The sequence below is a fragment of the Zootoca vivipara genome, chromosome 2 (genome assembly GCF_965207765.1).
Source record: "Zootoca vivipara chromosome 2, rZooViv2.hap1.1, whole genome shotgun sequence".
NCBI classification, from domain to species: domain Eukaryota; kingdom Metazoa; phylum Chordata; class Lepidosauria; order Squamata; family Lacertidae; genus Zootoca; species Zootoca vivipara.
In genome coordinates, this window is record NC_142584.1 from 53443591 (window position 1) to 53459771 (window position 16181).

At 44.7% G+C, this 16181-nt stretch overlaps 1 protein-coding gene across 8 annotated transcripts in view; it reads left to right on the plus strand.

Moving 5' to 3' along the window:
- The first annotated feature begins 4305 nt into the window (after positions 1-4305).
- The window catches only part of P4HA2 (prolyl 4-hydroxylase subunit alpha 2), a 47310-nt gene continuing 35434 nt past the window's right edge, over positions 4306-16181 (plus strand). For 6 of the 8 annotated variants that reach the window (XR_015948149.1, XR_015948148.1, XM_088661888.1 and 3 more), the window contains exons 1-2: positions 4306-4440; positions 4950-5018. The gene's annotated coding sequence lies outside the window, so the exon portion shown is untranslated. Of the gene's footprint in view, positions 4441-4705; positions 5019-16181 lie in introns of those variants that run through there. The other 2 variants (XM_035105417.3, XM_088661886.1) reach the window with 2 other exon arrangements.

The following is a 16181-nucleotide window of genomic DNA, read 5'->3' on the forward strand; positions in this document are numbered from 1 at the left end:
GCTGGGGCTTTCCGTTTTCCAAATGTCAGTTTGGTGCCTTTGCGAACGTGCAGGAGGGCATGCTTTCTAAGGCTGCCAGAGAATCATTTGCTTTTACCATAATTACATTAAATGAGCCACCAAAACCATCCCTTGGGTTTGCTTCTAAATGCTTCCGTGATTTTGCAGCCAGCCAATACTTGGTTTCTTAAATTTAGCAGAAGCAAAAGAATGTTATCGTTGAACAGGGCTTTTTCCTATCATATATGAGTTTGGTTTTGATCAGTTAAGTTCTTGTTTCTATTTGTTAAAGGGGGATAATGTAATTCTGCTGCTGTAGTTTCTGCAATTTGATTTCATGGTTACATCTCTGCCATCAAGGAATGCAATCACATGAAGACAAATACCTTATAGATCACTGAGGGCCAAACTGAACATGAAAAGGGATACCTGAGAGTAGGATTTCTAGTGGGTTTGTTTTAAAATAGTAGTAATTTACAATAAGTTGTAGGGGCAGGCAGGCACCTGATTCAGAGTAGGATCATGGTATGAGGGGAAAGGGGATTTGAGACTTTCCTCACCACCATTTGCCCAATTGAAATTGCCCCATCTAAAGCTGATATTTACCCCATTGATTGGGCATTTCTCATGGGTCACATCAATACATGAGCTTGTACTTAACAGAGGGAGAAAAGAACGTGTTAAGAGAAATACAAAGGAGGAGATGAATTGCAATCAAAGAAAATTAAAGAATATTACACAAAAAGACTGGAACCTTGAAACTCATTCAGAGCATGACTTGCACATTGTTCAGTACAACCAGTATGTTTTTAAAAGTGATTGTTCTAGGAACAGTGCCCACTGTTGATTAGTAATTCAAAATCTAAAACAAACCAGGCAAGTTTGAAAGATGATTTGCAAACCAGATGCTCTTCTTGTTTTGTAATTTAACATGAATACAATCCTTAAGAATAGGATCATTTTGTAAGAAATATAAAAATTCTTACTAAGAATGCTTTTCCTCTGGCTGCCACTCAACACATGTCACTGACAGATACAATAATAGTATACAGGGACGTGTTTTCTTTTTGCGTGTTATATCGCATAGTAATCTGAAAGGAGGGTAGAGGAAAAACTAATCGTTCCACTTAAATGCTCCCATTGCAATACATCTGTAGGCAGCAGCACAATTGTTTGTTGTAAGTCCACCAACAAAGCAAGGCTGTTATGTGGTTTGACAAATGGAGAAGGTTCACTAAAAGTTCTTTTTCAAGACCACCACTACCCCAATTTCAGAGCAGTGTGAGATTCCAGGTGTTCCAGGTGCTCACCTGGGGTTTGTGTTTCTTTCTGGAAATGAGGAACAGCAGAGACAGGTGGGAGAGTCAATCAGCAGTAGCTCCTCAGCTCCAGGCAGTTCACCCTTCTTTGCAGTACTTCCCTCTTGCACCTCCCTTTTCACAGCAGGCTCCCAGGGAGTAGAGAATTCAATGAGAAGCAGCTCCTCCACTCCAGCCTACGTACCCTTCTCTGAGGCATCACCTTCCCCCTTGCCTTCAGGTTTTGGGAATGAGGAATAGTGGAGACTGTTGTGTCTTTAAGATTTTTGTTTTATTTACACATATGTACAACCTGAGCCTATTACGATCACAGCATCAACACCCCCAGGGGATCTTGTTTCTCCCATAGTCACAGCCTTGGATTCAAGCAGGAATTAGCCATACCCTTTTCCTTGCCTTTCCCAGCCTACAGCTTCTTCCTCTAGGTCACATCACAACAAACTCTCAACTCTGGCTTTTTGTTCTTCTCACTTTCTCCGAGCTAGAGAAGGGGCCCCACCCATATGCCATCTGGCTCAGACACCCCTCTCCTTGGCTTCCTTAATGGCTCAACACCCTCTTTCTGTTCTCCTAATCACCTCAGGCAATTTCCTCACCAAGAAACTGGCCTGGCTTATATGTTAACAATTGCTGAATCCAGGGGTTCAGTGTCTGGCACCCAGAAACTCATAACACAAGGGGATCCGGCACCCACAGACTCATAACAATATATTCAGTGGAAGTTGTTCCTATTAGAGATTATTTCTTCACCGGGCCGTCTTAAGCATATCTGGCGCCCTGGCACCGTGGTGCGAAGATCCCCCCGCCCCCCCCGCCCCCTTTCCCAGCGCGGCTGTAACCCAGCCTTGCCTTAGGGCCAGCCCTGTTTCTGCATTTCTTCTCGTTTCCCATGAATGAACCACACACAGTTGTCTGTGAAAATCATCAGGATCTGAAGCCAAAAATCAAAGCATGCTGATTATATAGACAGGCAAACACTGAACTAAATTCCTTACACTGCAAAGAAGTTTGTGTTGGTTTGGATAATTTCTTCACTGTCAATTAATGCTGTTAAGTGTATCACTCCCCAGACTTAAGTGCTTCCAGGAATATGGTGGAGGGCCATAAAGGACCACAAGGAATTCCCTTCTCTAATCTGCTGCAATTAGTCTGAAGTGGTCAAAGCTTTCTCTCTTCTTTTTCTTAGCATGCATGAAGTTGTTCATGGCTGTTAAATTCTTCAATCCCCAAAGATGCTAGATGCTGCTGCAGCAGAAATAGAATGTTGCAAGTTTAAAGAATGTAGAGCTATACAGATGCCCGCCCACACGCTGCTCTAACTGTCATCCGAAAGCAGGTTGCTTGTGATCAGCAGAGTGTACTTTAAGGATCAACTTTTCTGTTTCACATTCTTTTATTGGAAGCTCCAGGACCATCTGGTTCAATATCTTCCACTGCAGTAAGATTTTCTCAATGTAAAACAATCTCTTTACCTCGGAAACAGTGAGTGTGTTTCTCCTCACAGCGTCCTGTAGACAGCTGGTTGACTAAAGTGAGACCTGTCTGTTAACATGGGCTTTCAATCAGTTTGCTTGTCAGTTTGTTTATAATGTGATAACTTCACTGAAGGCGGAGGCAGCAGAATGACACCTGGAGCACATGTTGAAAATTCTATGCTTCATGTTCAAATGCCACCCTGCTCCACACGCCAGTTAGAGAGAGAGAGAGAGAGAGAGAGAGAGAGAGATGAAAACACAACACAACAGACTTCTCCCTTCTGGCTATCAGGGTAAAAAATGATATGCACACAGGACAACATCTTGCATTTCAGATACAAAAGTACCGGTAAGACGCTCCACCACCACACCTGCCAGTGCTTTTTAAAGGCCCATCTCTTTGCCCCTTGCTCCTACCTGATCTCCTACAAAGGTCTAGATCAGGCATCCCCAAACTGCGGCCCTCCAGATGTTTTGGACTACAATTCCCATCATCCCTGACCACTGGTCCTGTTAGCTAGGGATCATGGGAGTTGTAGGCCAAAACATCTGGAGGGCCGCAGTTTGGGGATGCCTGGTCTAGATTAAGATCTGCTGCCCCTATGGGTCCTGCCGCCTGAGGTGGTCGCCTCACCTTGCCTCATGGGTGGGCCAGCCCTGCCTCCTAGAATGCGATAATGCCCCCCCCCCCAGAGCATCTCTTCTTCTTTGGTGATCACTCATAGCCGAGTAAGATTGTCTTCCATGAACACGGTCTAAACAGTGAGTCTGTAAGTGACTGACTGTGGAGGCCAATTCTGGATCCACACATCCTTCCACAGAGGGGACATAGGTTTCCAGGCAGGAGTTGATCATGGTGAGGGTTTGCCAGGCATGCCTTCCTCTTAGCACATTTCTCCTTTTCGTCCTGAGTTTGAATGTCTTCAAAATCCATGACACCTTTGGTAAAGGCTGTTCTCCAATTGGAGTGCTCGCAGGCCAGTGTTTCCCAATTGTCAGTGTTTATGCTATATTTTTTAAAGATTTGCCTTGAGAGGGTCTTTAAACCTCTTTTGCTGACCACCAGCATTACGCTTTCCATTCTTAAGTTGGGAATAGAGTAGTTGCTTTGGAAGACGATAATCAGGCATGTGAACATGACCAGTCTAACGAAGTTGTTGTTGAAGAATCATTGCTTCCAGTAAGGTTGGTAGTACAGTAGCTTTGTAAACAAGCATGTGGGTTTCCCTGCGAATGTTTCTATCTCTTTGCCAGATCTGAAAGGCCTTCCTTTTCTTGCCAATAATGCGTTCAATCTCACTGTCGTTCCCATCAAACAAGCGTCTAATTCTTGTCGGTGCTGAGACGTCGCACTGACAAGTTGGGTGCTTCGTGCGTGCGTTTCGGGCAGGGTGTCGAGCGCCCAGCTCTAACACCGTCCAGCCTCCATCGCTGGGGAGGCGGCGGCTATTGGGAGCATTACGGTACCGCTCTCTCCGTGCCGGGCGAAGGCGGGGTTTCCGACGTGGCAGCCGCTCAATAGGAGCGCAGAACGCCGAGGGCCTCCGCCAAAGGGGCGGGGGCAGCGCAGCTCCGGCTGGAAACGCCAAGGCTGTTCTAGAAAGCGCGGCGCGAGAAGCGGCGTGTTCCCGGGCGAGGCGCGGAAGGTGCGCCCCGCGGGCAGGGCAGGGTTTGCGCGCGCCTCGGACGACCCCTTCCCCGCGGCTGGGGCGCCTTCAGCCGGCCGCTCCGTTGCCTCTGGCGCGCTCGGGGGCGCTTTTTCTCCGGCTGCTCAGTGCCCTCCCGCTGCCCCTTGCCCACCTCTGCTTCCCGCTTGGCTATTCCTCGCCCTTTGCGCTCCTCACCTCTCCGCCTTCCCTCGGTGGGGCTCGCCCGACCCCTGCCTCCCTCCCTCCCTCCCTCCCTCCCTCCCTCCCCGCCCGCTGTTGCAGCCTGGAGGCGACGGCGCACCTGCATGGCTCCCGCTTGACCCAGCATGGCTTCTCGCGGGCCCCCGCGACGGCGAAAGCCGAAGCCGCCGGCCGGCGACCCCGCTAGGCGAGGAGGCGAGACGCGGATGGAAAAGCGGCCGGGGATTACTTCATTGCTGGGACGAGCGGCGGCGGCAGGGGAGGTTTCCGCGCCGTAATAAACTCCTGCCTAACTTGGTTTTCAGGCTCCCGAGGCGAGAAGTCCGACGGACGAGGCGGGCGCTGCCAACTTGTCGCCACAGCGGCTGCGGCAGGTAAATCCGCTCCCTGGTCTGTACCGCTAGCGGGGAGGGAGTTATTTGGAGCAATGTGACTTTCCACCCCCGCCCCCACCCCCCGTAGGCGATTTCCTACCTGAGGAATGTCTGTGGGAAACTTTGAGCTCAGGTAAAGCAGCAGCAATGGGGGTTGCAATCCTTACAGCAAGAGAAAAGTTCGTGGCAGCATCCTCTGCATTTCCGAAGGGAAGGGAGTAATGTAAATATAGGGCGACCCTCCGGTGCTTACCTGGTGCATAGACTATGGAGTTGGAAGGGGCCACGTGGGTCATTTAGTCCAACCCTCTGCGATGCAGAAATCTCTTTGTTCGACGTGGGGCTGGAACCCGCAACCTTGAGATTAAGAGTTTCATGCTCTACTGACTGAACTATCCCCGGTTTCCCCCCTCCCCCCAATATACGGTCATGGTTGTGTGCATAAACTGGGAAGGTAGACTTCTTACAACACAAAAAACCCTGGAATGTCTCCTGTGGGGATTTCGAGAGGGGCAGCCCTCGTAGTCTTGTGGCATCTTAAAAGGCAGACTTCATCTGACACATGTATCCAGAGTTGGGTACATGCATGGTTTGGGGAGGGGGGCTGTGAGCAGTGGGGTTGGGATGAAAGGAAATGTGTTTTATTTTCAGAGAGGAGGAAGAGGTATTGAGTGGCTCTGAAAAATAATGCAAGCCATCTTCTTACAGTGTCGGTAGTAGATGGATGAAAGCAGGAAAGCTCCATTCTGTTTGTTTTTGTTTGTTTGCTTGTTTGTGGGTTGGTGGGACTGGGGACCCCCTGGAAGAGGCAGGAGAGCTCCCACTTCCCAAAAGGATCTCTGAGTTCAAGACGCAATGTGTGGAGTAGTAACCTCTTGCACCTTTACCTTGCAAAGCAGTTCTTTGACAGAAGAAAATAGGAGAGTGGTCTTATGAAAAGTATGGCAGATTGATCCATAGCTGTCAAGTTTTCCCTTTTCTCATGAGGAAGCCTATTCAACATAAGGGAATTTCCTTTAAAAAAGGGGAGAACTTGACAGCTATGGATTGATCATATGCTGCTCAGAAAAGGAGGAATTGAGGGTAGTGACTTCTTGGTGATAGTCCTTTCCATCTGCCAGTTTCTCTACCTCCATAGAGTGTTATGGATAGCCTGGTGCTCATTACTCTTCCCCTCCCATTGACTTTGATTTGACCCACCTTAATCTGTATAACTTGCACTTTTAAGAGTGACATATAATGTTTGCTGCATAACTGTTTGGAGTGGCTCTTTGAACATTGCAGTGCTTCTTGTTGATGTTATATTTATTTATACCCCACCTTCTTCCCTGACGGGCTCAAGGCAGTTTACAGATAAAAATAAGACAACTAAAAACTTTTTTTAAAAAAAAACCATTATTATTTTTAAAATATTAATCAATGTTCAAATTAAAACTATGCTTTGGAACTTCCCTGCTATATTGATTTAGTCAGCCTGCTAAGAACTTATTTATTTTGGCAATAATTTAGTTATGTATACTTGCTTTTATTGATAAATCATGTATGCTGTGTGGAGACCTTTTGGTTAAGTGGTTGATACATTTTACCAAATAAAAAAAATTAAAAATCTTATCAGATTCAACAAACATTTCTTCGTGCACTGTTAAAGTGACAGTGAGTTGTGTTGTTTTCCTTCTTAGTTCTCAAGAGCTTTGGAGAAAAGGGATTTTTACATTCGGATTTTACACAAGTCCTCTGGTGGTAGAGGAAAGGCATTTTCTGGATTTCTCCCATATAAGGTCGTATAAGGCCACCCTCACACACCAAGCTCGTTTACATAAGACTTTCCTAGTCTCTGGAAGTGGAGCAATGTGGATCATTTCATGGATCATCACTTAACATCCAGGGTAGCCAACAAAGCCCTCCAGATGTTGTTCAGCTCCCATCAGCCCCCAGAAACCATGGCCAATAGGCAGGAACAGTGGGAGCTGTAGGCCTGCAGCAGCTGACAAAACATTGGATAACCGTGCTTTACATGACATGGATGACATGGGTACATGAAATAGTACTGGGCAATTGTGCTATTTTGGTACCCAGGCTATGCAGATAAAAGCTGTGCACAGAAAATAGCATCAGGGAGATTTGGAAAGTGACAAATCCATTGTGATACAGATGTTCACTTTTCCTAGCTCATTGCAGTCTCTTCAAAACCTGCAAGCCTCTTTGACCAAACCCATGGTGGGATAAAGAGAATGGATGTGTGTAGCATGTATAAGAATATAACTATCATAGTTCTATCTAGGCTCTGAAATAGTATTATTGGTAGCGTCTTCAGGATACTGTACTGAATGTCGGTACCACTTTCCTTTGATTAGGAAGGTTTATAAGAGCATCCTTAAATTAGCAGGTGGTTTATAAGAGCATCCTTAAATTATCATGAAAAAGTCCACACAAAATGCAACAATTATAACAGTAATTCACCATGGGCCCTAGTAGTTCCCAAAGGAAGTGGTGACTGCTGCTTCTGATTCCAGCGGGATGCCTTTCTATGCTACATGATCTCATTTAACCACAGCCTGTAATTCATGATTCATGAGTGCTGTGGTTTACGTTATCCAAGAAGCCAAATGAGATTGGGGACACTTTTCAGTCTCCCTGATTTCAGTGTGAACAGTTAAGCAACTTCTCAGGAAGCAGAATTGGTCACCAGTTCTTTATAGCCTCCTTCCACTGGTGGAAAGATGTCCTGAAATTCAAGGTAAAGGTAAAGGGACCCCTGACCATTAGGTCCAGTCGTGACCGACTCTGGGGTTGCGCGCTCATCTCGCATTATTGGCCGAGGGAGCCGGCGTATAGCTTACAGGTCATGTGGCCAGCATGACAAAGCCGCTTCTGGCAAACCAGAGCAGCACATGGAAACGCCGTTTACCTTCCCGCTATAGCGGTTCCTATTTATCTACTTGCATTTTGACATGCTTTCGAACTGCTAGGTTGGCAGGAGCTGGGACCAAGCAACGGGAGCTCACCCCGTCACAGGGATTCGAACTGCCGACCTTCTGATCAGCAAGCCCTAGGCTCAGTGGTAATGGATTTATTTTGCCACACCTACCATAATGTCATTTCTCTTTCTTTGGTGGTTCATATTTGTATACTCTGGTGGTATCCAACAAAGTTGTTTGCTGTTGGGAGATACATTAGCTGAGGTCGTGGGTGGGTCCTCTCTGTTACAGTATCTGCTCCATTGGGTGTACACCTAGGAGTAGCTGCGATATGTAGGACTGAGTTAGCCTTCAGCTAACTTGTAAGTGCGCTTTTGGCAATAAGGAGTTAATTCTTCACTCCAGGCAGAGGCAGTGCCTGGCTCAAGGTCATCCCAGTGAGCTTTGTGGCCAAATGGGGATTTGAAGCCTGGTCTCCCGGGTCCTAGTCCAACAGTCTTTCTCATTATCCCACATGGGCTTTCACACAAGTTCCGGCTGCACAACGGAACTCGCTCCCCCATAGCTCCCTGTGCATCCACCAAATGCCCCCTGGATCTGTTCTGGATATCCCCCCCCCCCCACAATCCCCTGGAGCAGATTCAGGAAGGGCACCAAGGAGACATGGGAAGAAGAGAGAAGTTCCATTATACAAACTGAAATCATTTGTGCTAATGGAACTATTTCATTGGATACTGCTTCATGGTGCTGGGTTATTTATAGTTTCAAACTATAAAGTTGAAGTTCTGCTTTAACTAAATATGAAAGTGAACTTGTTTTCCACTAGTAAACAAATATTCAGATTCAATGAATACTTCTTCCTCATTATTTTTCCACTCTCCCCCTTCATTTCTTCCTCTTTTAAATCCTGATTCCTCATCACCTCTGTTTGTCTTTGTCCATTTGATATCTTAAACACACCCAAAAAACCCCAGTGGGTATCTTCCCTACCTCCTTATTCCATTTGGTAGTGCATCATATGTAACACATATATTTTTCCATGTTCCTGTTGATTTTAGGGACACAAAACAGGGCTAGGTAAGAGCATTGCTTTGTGCCCTACCACTGCTTAATATTAGACAGTTCATGAAAGAGGATCCCTGGGTCCCTGCAATAGTCAGTCTGCAATTATGTAGAAATGCTGTGGAATTCTTAGAGCACAGAGCTGGCTTTATATGCAGTTGCCTCATTCATCAAAATTACATATAACTTCCTTGGCACAGTGCAGATGACCTGGCTGCTGCTTGTGCCAGATGTATTAAATCTGCATGAGTGCCCTAGTGCACCATGTTTAGTATGGAGTTTCTGGGATAGAAAACATGCACACACCCCACATTCCTGTCTTCTAACAGCACCACATACAGCGAAAGAGCATGTATTTTGCTTAACAGAATAAAAATGAGCAGCACTTTTTCACTGTTTGGGTGGCAGTGGAAACTTCTACCATCTCCTCTCCCCGCCCCCCGCCCCCCTTTTACTGATTTGGGAGAAAACAGAAATCCCATCCAAGTTATTGAAATATAGTGGTCTCTTACATCAGTGGACTCTCTCGTCTGTTTTGCAGCTACGATAGGAAGAGATGAGTCGGTTGTGTGGAAGAATTGCCAATAATTTTCAGGAGGTAATTCTTCAAGCCTGTTGTCTTTGTCCATGGCAAAGGCTTGAAGAATTACCTAGACAGCATCTTAAAAAGCAGAGACATTACCTTGCCGACAAAGGTCCGTATAGTTAAAGCTATGGTTTTCCCAGTAGTGATGTATGGAAGTGAGAGCTGGACCATAAAGAAGGCTGGTCACCGAAGAATTGATGCTTTTGAATTATGGTGCTGGAGGAGACTCTTGAGAGTCCCATGGACTGCAAGAAGATCAAACCTATCCATTCTTAAGGAAATCAGCCCTGAGTGCTCACTGGAAGGACAGATCCTGAAGCTGAGGCTCCAATACTTTGGCCACCTCATGAGAAGAGAAGACTCCATGGAAAAGACCCTGATATTGGGAAAGATTGAGGGTACAAGGAGAAGGGGACGGCAGAGGATGAGAAGGTTGGACAATGTTCACGAAGCTACCAACATGAGTCTGACCAAACTGCGGGAGGCAGTGGAAGACAGGAGTGCCTGGTGTGCTCTGGTCCATGGGGTCACGAAGAGTTGGACACGACTAAACGGCTAAAAAACAACAAATTCTTCAAGCAGATTCTGCTAAACGAATTACTGTATAGGTAACCATATCTTAAGTTGACGAAAATGATACTAATGCGCAGTGTGCCTGTAATGTTTTTCCCCTTAGGTGATTTACATGCTACATTGCGGTCTGATCCTATGTGTGTTCATTTGTAAAATAGGCCAGTATTGCTGCAGTATAGCCATAACATAGATGGTAAATTGAAGGTACAAGATAGTGGCCTGCCTCAGACCACCCCTGAGTTCATAGCTAAGCAGAGCTCTGAATTAGAAATGACCAGCACATAATCTTAACCACACAGTACTGCACTAGTTGTCTCCGTAATGGGTAAAAGCTTAATGGCAATTTATGGAGCTGCATGATTTTTGTTTATTTACCTGTTCAATCTCTTTGATTTGTGCAGCTTGTGTGAGTGGGAAGAGAGTTTGCGTGTATGGGTACAGTTTTATACATCCATTTAAGCTTAATGATTCAATCAAGTCTATTGCTTTCCTGCTGCTTGGAAGCATTGCCGGTTCATAATCAACATGAGTCATGCTTAAAGGACATCTCATATATTAATGTTCTGAGGTTTTCCATATGCTTAAAAACCATTAATTTGTAGCCACAGAATGTAGAGTTATGCATTTCAGAGCCATAGCTAGAAATCATCACCAAGGATTAATAACTGGCCTCTGCAGGTCTTATAATATTTAAAAAGAATATGAAGAAAATCTGATCACTCTAGTCCCTGCTAGAAAATGTAAACTCTGCAAGTGTCAATAGGTTAAAAGGTAAAGGGACCCCTGACCATTAGGTCCAGTCGTGACCAACTTTGGGGTTGCGGCGCTCATCTCTCATTATTGGCCGAGGGAGCCAACATACAGCTTCCAGGTCATGTAGCCAGCATGACAAAGCCACTTCTGGCGAACCAGAGCAGCACACGGAAACGCCGTTTACCCTCCCGCTGTAGCGGTACCTATTTATCTACTTGCATTTTGACGTGCTTTCGAACTGCTAGGTTGGCAGGAGCTGGGACCGAGGAACGGGAGCTCACCCCGTCACAGGGATTCGAACCGCCGACCTTCTGATCGGCAAGCTCTAGGCTCTGTGGTTTAACCCACAGCACCACCTGCGTCCCCGTCAATAGGTTGAGACTTAACAAAAAACTGAGCATTGGCAGTTTATATTCTCTAGCAGGGACTAAAGTGATAATCTGAGGGATATAAATTTTTATATGTGTTAACATCTAATTTTTTATATTTATATCCCAAATTTCATCCAGGGAGCTCAAAGAGCTGGCACTCCTCCTACCTATCTGTCTCTGTATAGAGGCACATACACATAAATATATGGACCGTTGTAGGGCTGGGACAGAACAGTTTTTTCTGTGGAAGCAGACCTGCCTTCTGACCACTGAAAGCTGCTTGGTATTGTGGATCTTAAACTCCCTTCATCAAGCAGATTCCCATCACCAGAGTTATTGGACCACGGATTCATTTTAAGTTTGATGCAATTGTCCCTTTGCAGTGGCACAGAGCCACATATGTCTAGGAATCTAGTCTAAATTGAGCATGTATAACCAAAACTACAATATTCAAACAATGCTGTCTCACTCAGGACTGGCAGGGAATCAAGCAACAGAACAACGTAAGACGTAAGAACCAACCAACAGACAGTAACTTTATAGGACCAGGTAGAATCCCATTAGTCCCTTTTCTGGTCTGATTGGCAGTTGCAGAGAATCCTCTTGCCATCTGCAGTGGTGCAGTACTGCAGCGCAGAAGATAACAGGCTAGTATAGCAATTCCTACCTCTAGCAAGTTGCTGTGGTACTGTAGTGATTAAGATGTCTGTACCTCTTGCTGCCAGAGACCTTGGTTAAGACATTGGTGTAGCACTCTTTAATGTGGCATGTGCTTATTACAGACTGCTGCTTGCTTCTACTTTGCCAAATGTGATTATGAAGGCCTAGTTCTCACAAGCATCAGACGAGGAAATAAGCTTGCTTCTAGATTGTACCATGTCAGGCTACAAGGCAGGGTCCTGTTACTGGATTCTTCTCCCTATGTAAAGAAAGTAACTTTCCACAGAGAAGCACAGCTACAAAGCTGTCCTTCATTTAGTTTCCTATGTGCAGGAAAGTTTTGTAAGGAAGAGTGTTCGGGGTTTTTTAATCTCCATGTTCATCTTGAAGTTGTATAATCAAGAAACAGATTAAATCTCCTCATTTGACGTTTATAAAAACTAGGTCTATGGATAATGCTTGTAATGTTTACTGGTACTGAAAAAAAATGATATATATGGAAGGATATGTGCAAAGGAATGTTGCCCATGGACTGAAAAGAGCTCCCCACCTTGACCGTAGGGGAGAGGAAACATTTCATAATTAAATATAGTCATTAAGTTAAATACTTCTGATTACTTGAGCTATGGTCTACAAAACACCTAATTCCATTGGGATTTGCTTCCAAGCATTTTGGAACTGGGATTTTGGAATGATTTTCAATATGGTCTTCATGATATGTATATTCCAAGACTGTATTTAGATTTATCTGGCAGGATGTTACTTGTTAACATTCTGGGCTTCGAGCAGCAAAAGGCAATTTTATGTCTGGTACTCTATAAGTCTTGGCTAGCTCCAGACCGGGAAGATAATGGAGACAATTCAGAAAGCATAGATCCATCGCTGTACTTTGAACCGAACTTAAGTGATCATTTTCATCTATATACAGGGTAAGAGAAGGTTCAAACAGTGGAATTTAAAAGTGCCAGAGTAACTGTTGGCTTTGGCAAAATAAAAATTAAAAAATTGGTTTGGCTGTTAAGGAAATGCAGTGTAGCATGAAGGAGACTTTAGGAGCTAATCCAGATTCTGGGTATTGCTTAAGCTTACATAACACAAATCACAAGGTTACTAACATTATCGGCATAAGGACCCTACTGATTTCTGCACTAAGAAACAGCATTTGAAGCACCACGTCTTCATATGCTGTTAGGGAGAAGGAGGAAACACACCCCGAGGATTTTATTATTGTTTAGCATTTAGATGCTTTAATAATTTGCAGATGCACATTAAGCACTTGGCAAGGGAGGTGGTGATGCAGGCATGTGGAGTGGATGCATGCATAGTTTTGAGGGGTGTAATAATGCTGAACTCTGAAGTGAGGAGCCAGCTGGAAGGCAGATATCTTTCAGGAAAACTGGGGGGCTTAGAATGAGGGCTCTTGTATTTGACGGGTGAGCACAGTGCTACTTAATTAAAAGCTGCTTAAGGGCTTTTAATCAAAGCACTGTGTTGGACCAGAAAAGGCTAAGAGTAATACTGACCCCTGGGTTTCATATTGCTGGACACTCAGACAAATCTAGATTGTTCTGAAGACAGAGTAGATTGGGAATGACTCCAAATTCTGAAAGCTCTGTCTTCTGACTTCTGTGTGATTGGAAGGCTGCAAATGAGAAATACGATTTTAAACATTTAGAAATATGTTCTGGAGACAGTAATTACAGGGTGAAGAACTGATGGATACTTTCCAGGGCAGATACCACAATGTAAAAGGAATAATAAAACAGTTTCTCCTTGTGTGATGCTATTTCCTCTGAAAGTGCCTTGGAACTGCATCACAATTAGAGATGTGGAGCCTCAGTATTACTGGGCAAAGTTAACTTACACCAGTAAGAAAGGGCCTGCGATTTAAACAAAAAAAAGCAGAAAGTCATGGAACTAATTTCACAGTTATTTAGATTCTGGATGATATAGACAAGAGTTACATTTTTTATTTAGCTGGTTCCCCCCCCCTTCAGCTTACAAAATATAATATTCTCACGCAATGATCATTTTGTCCAATGTCACACCCTCACAATTTGCGATGTGTTTGGTATTTAAATGTTGTTCCCTTAGCCTCCTTGCTTCGATATTTTTTGCTTTCAGTCCTGTGCACACTTACATGAGAGTAAGTCTAATTGAACTTACTTCCGTGTAAGCTTACATAGGCTCAGGCGCCAAGACACTGAACTGTAGCCACGCTGTCTTAACAGAAAGGAGGCACATGCTTGGCATTTAATTGGCTTTGGCTTCTTAAAAAAGCAAAACCCCTTTGTTTATCCCTCCCCGCCCCCCAATTTAATGAAGAGTGCTGTGGGTTTCTCCTCATTGCTTCCATACGTAAAATCAAACAGGCCCAGAGGAAGGCCTGTCCTGAATCTAACCTCAAATTGCTGTTTATGTAAGAGACATGTCTTCATGGATTCAGCACAGGGTCACACCCCTGAAGGAAATACTAGGCGTCACATAGGACAAGCAGTCATCTAAATTAAGACTGGTTAAACTGTGTCGTACAGCTCAAATTTAGATACACTGAGAAGCAATACTGTATATAAGTAGATTCCCTGCTTCCCAGTATAGCTATCAGGTTTATTAAAGCAGAGGATAAATCTCACCTGCAAGTGCTTGGTTCTCTAAAACAGAAGAAAGTGAACCTCAAGGGCTCAAATTATGGAGGGAAAGATGTGATGCCCTTAAAAAAATCCACTTTGTCCCACCCCCAAATTTTTACCCATTTATGTCCCTCTCAAGATTTCTGAAATGAAGTAGCTAAGGGGGCAGATTCCCTTGGACGTGAGGGCGATCTGGCTGCAACATCTGCCACCCCATTGATCTCCAGGGTTGATTCGGCTGATCTGGCTGGCTAGGCGGGTGTCCCCTCCCTCCCTCACCGTTCCATGTGCATCCCTCCCGAAGCTGCGCGCTCAGTGGAGGAAGACGACTGTCCCAGATAGAAGGAGTGTACCGTTCTTCAGTCAAGGGTATACAATAGCTGCGCTCCCCTGCTAGAACCTCCAGACAAGCTCAACTATGTAGGGATTCCTAACCACAAGGTTGTTCACGTAGACATAGGACAGAAGGTGAAAATGGATGATTACTTTCAGATAAGTAAGGGTCAGATTTTGCAGATTTATGTTGGCATCCGTCTATCTCAGGAGACAATGGAGAGGTGCGCCTTTGGGGGGGTGAGGTCAAGCCTTTGGAAGGTTGTTACAGTCACTAACAGCACTATGTAGAAATTGGGGTAGGTGTTCAAACCTTTTGAACATAGGTTTCATAGTCCAAGTTTAACAACAGAGTGTTTATTTGAGGAACATTGGAAAAACAGATTTGTAGTAAGCCCCCTCCCCTCAACTAACAGAATTCCCACCCTCCCTCAACTGCCATACCGTGCTGCTGTCAAAACCCCCTCGTATTTCACACCCCTAGTATTTCATACACCAAGTGATGTCTTCTCCCATCTCCTTGAAACACAAACCCCAAACATGGTTCTTTTTTATGTCCTTTCCTCACCCAAAACCTGTTGATCTTCACAGTCTGCAGTGGATTGTATTAAGGTCCCAGCCTCTCTCTCACCTGTAGCCTCTCTTGAAGCAGACAAAGTACTTGCTGATGTGGTTTGTTTAGGGATAACCACAGTTTGATGACACAATAAACCATGGTTTGTGGATTGTTCTCCTTACGGGAGGAGCAAAGCAGGAGTGATTGGGCAGCATTGCTTAGCACTCTGCTGGTTCACAGCAAGCCATAGTTAATGGCCTACTGTGGTATGCAAACACAACCAGTGTTTTGTGTCCAGAACAATTTATAGACTTTTTAAAAAGTCTAACTCTTATTCTGAGCTGGATATTGATATACTGAATTTTGTTTAGTCAGCAAGGGGTGTTTAGTTCCAGTTTGGGGAGAAAATACAAAGTTAGGTCCAGTTGTTGCTTCAGATTTGGCTTGACTACTCTTGTTTAATAAGGTGTTGCTACCATAGACTAGATCATGTTTGTAGACCAGTTAGATAGGCTTTGGTCTTTTGTACACTTACTTGGGACTAAACTCCTCTTAACTCAGTGGGACTTAACTTCAGTGTATACATGCATAAGATTGCACTGCCAATCCACTAATGAATTTTGGAGATAACTAAGAGCTCTAGAGAGTTTTTGTGTTCTGTGTGCAAAGACTTCTGGGATTTCAGGCAACGGGTGACCTTGAAGAAATAAATTCAGAACAG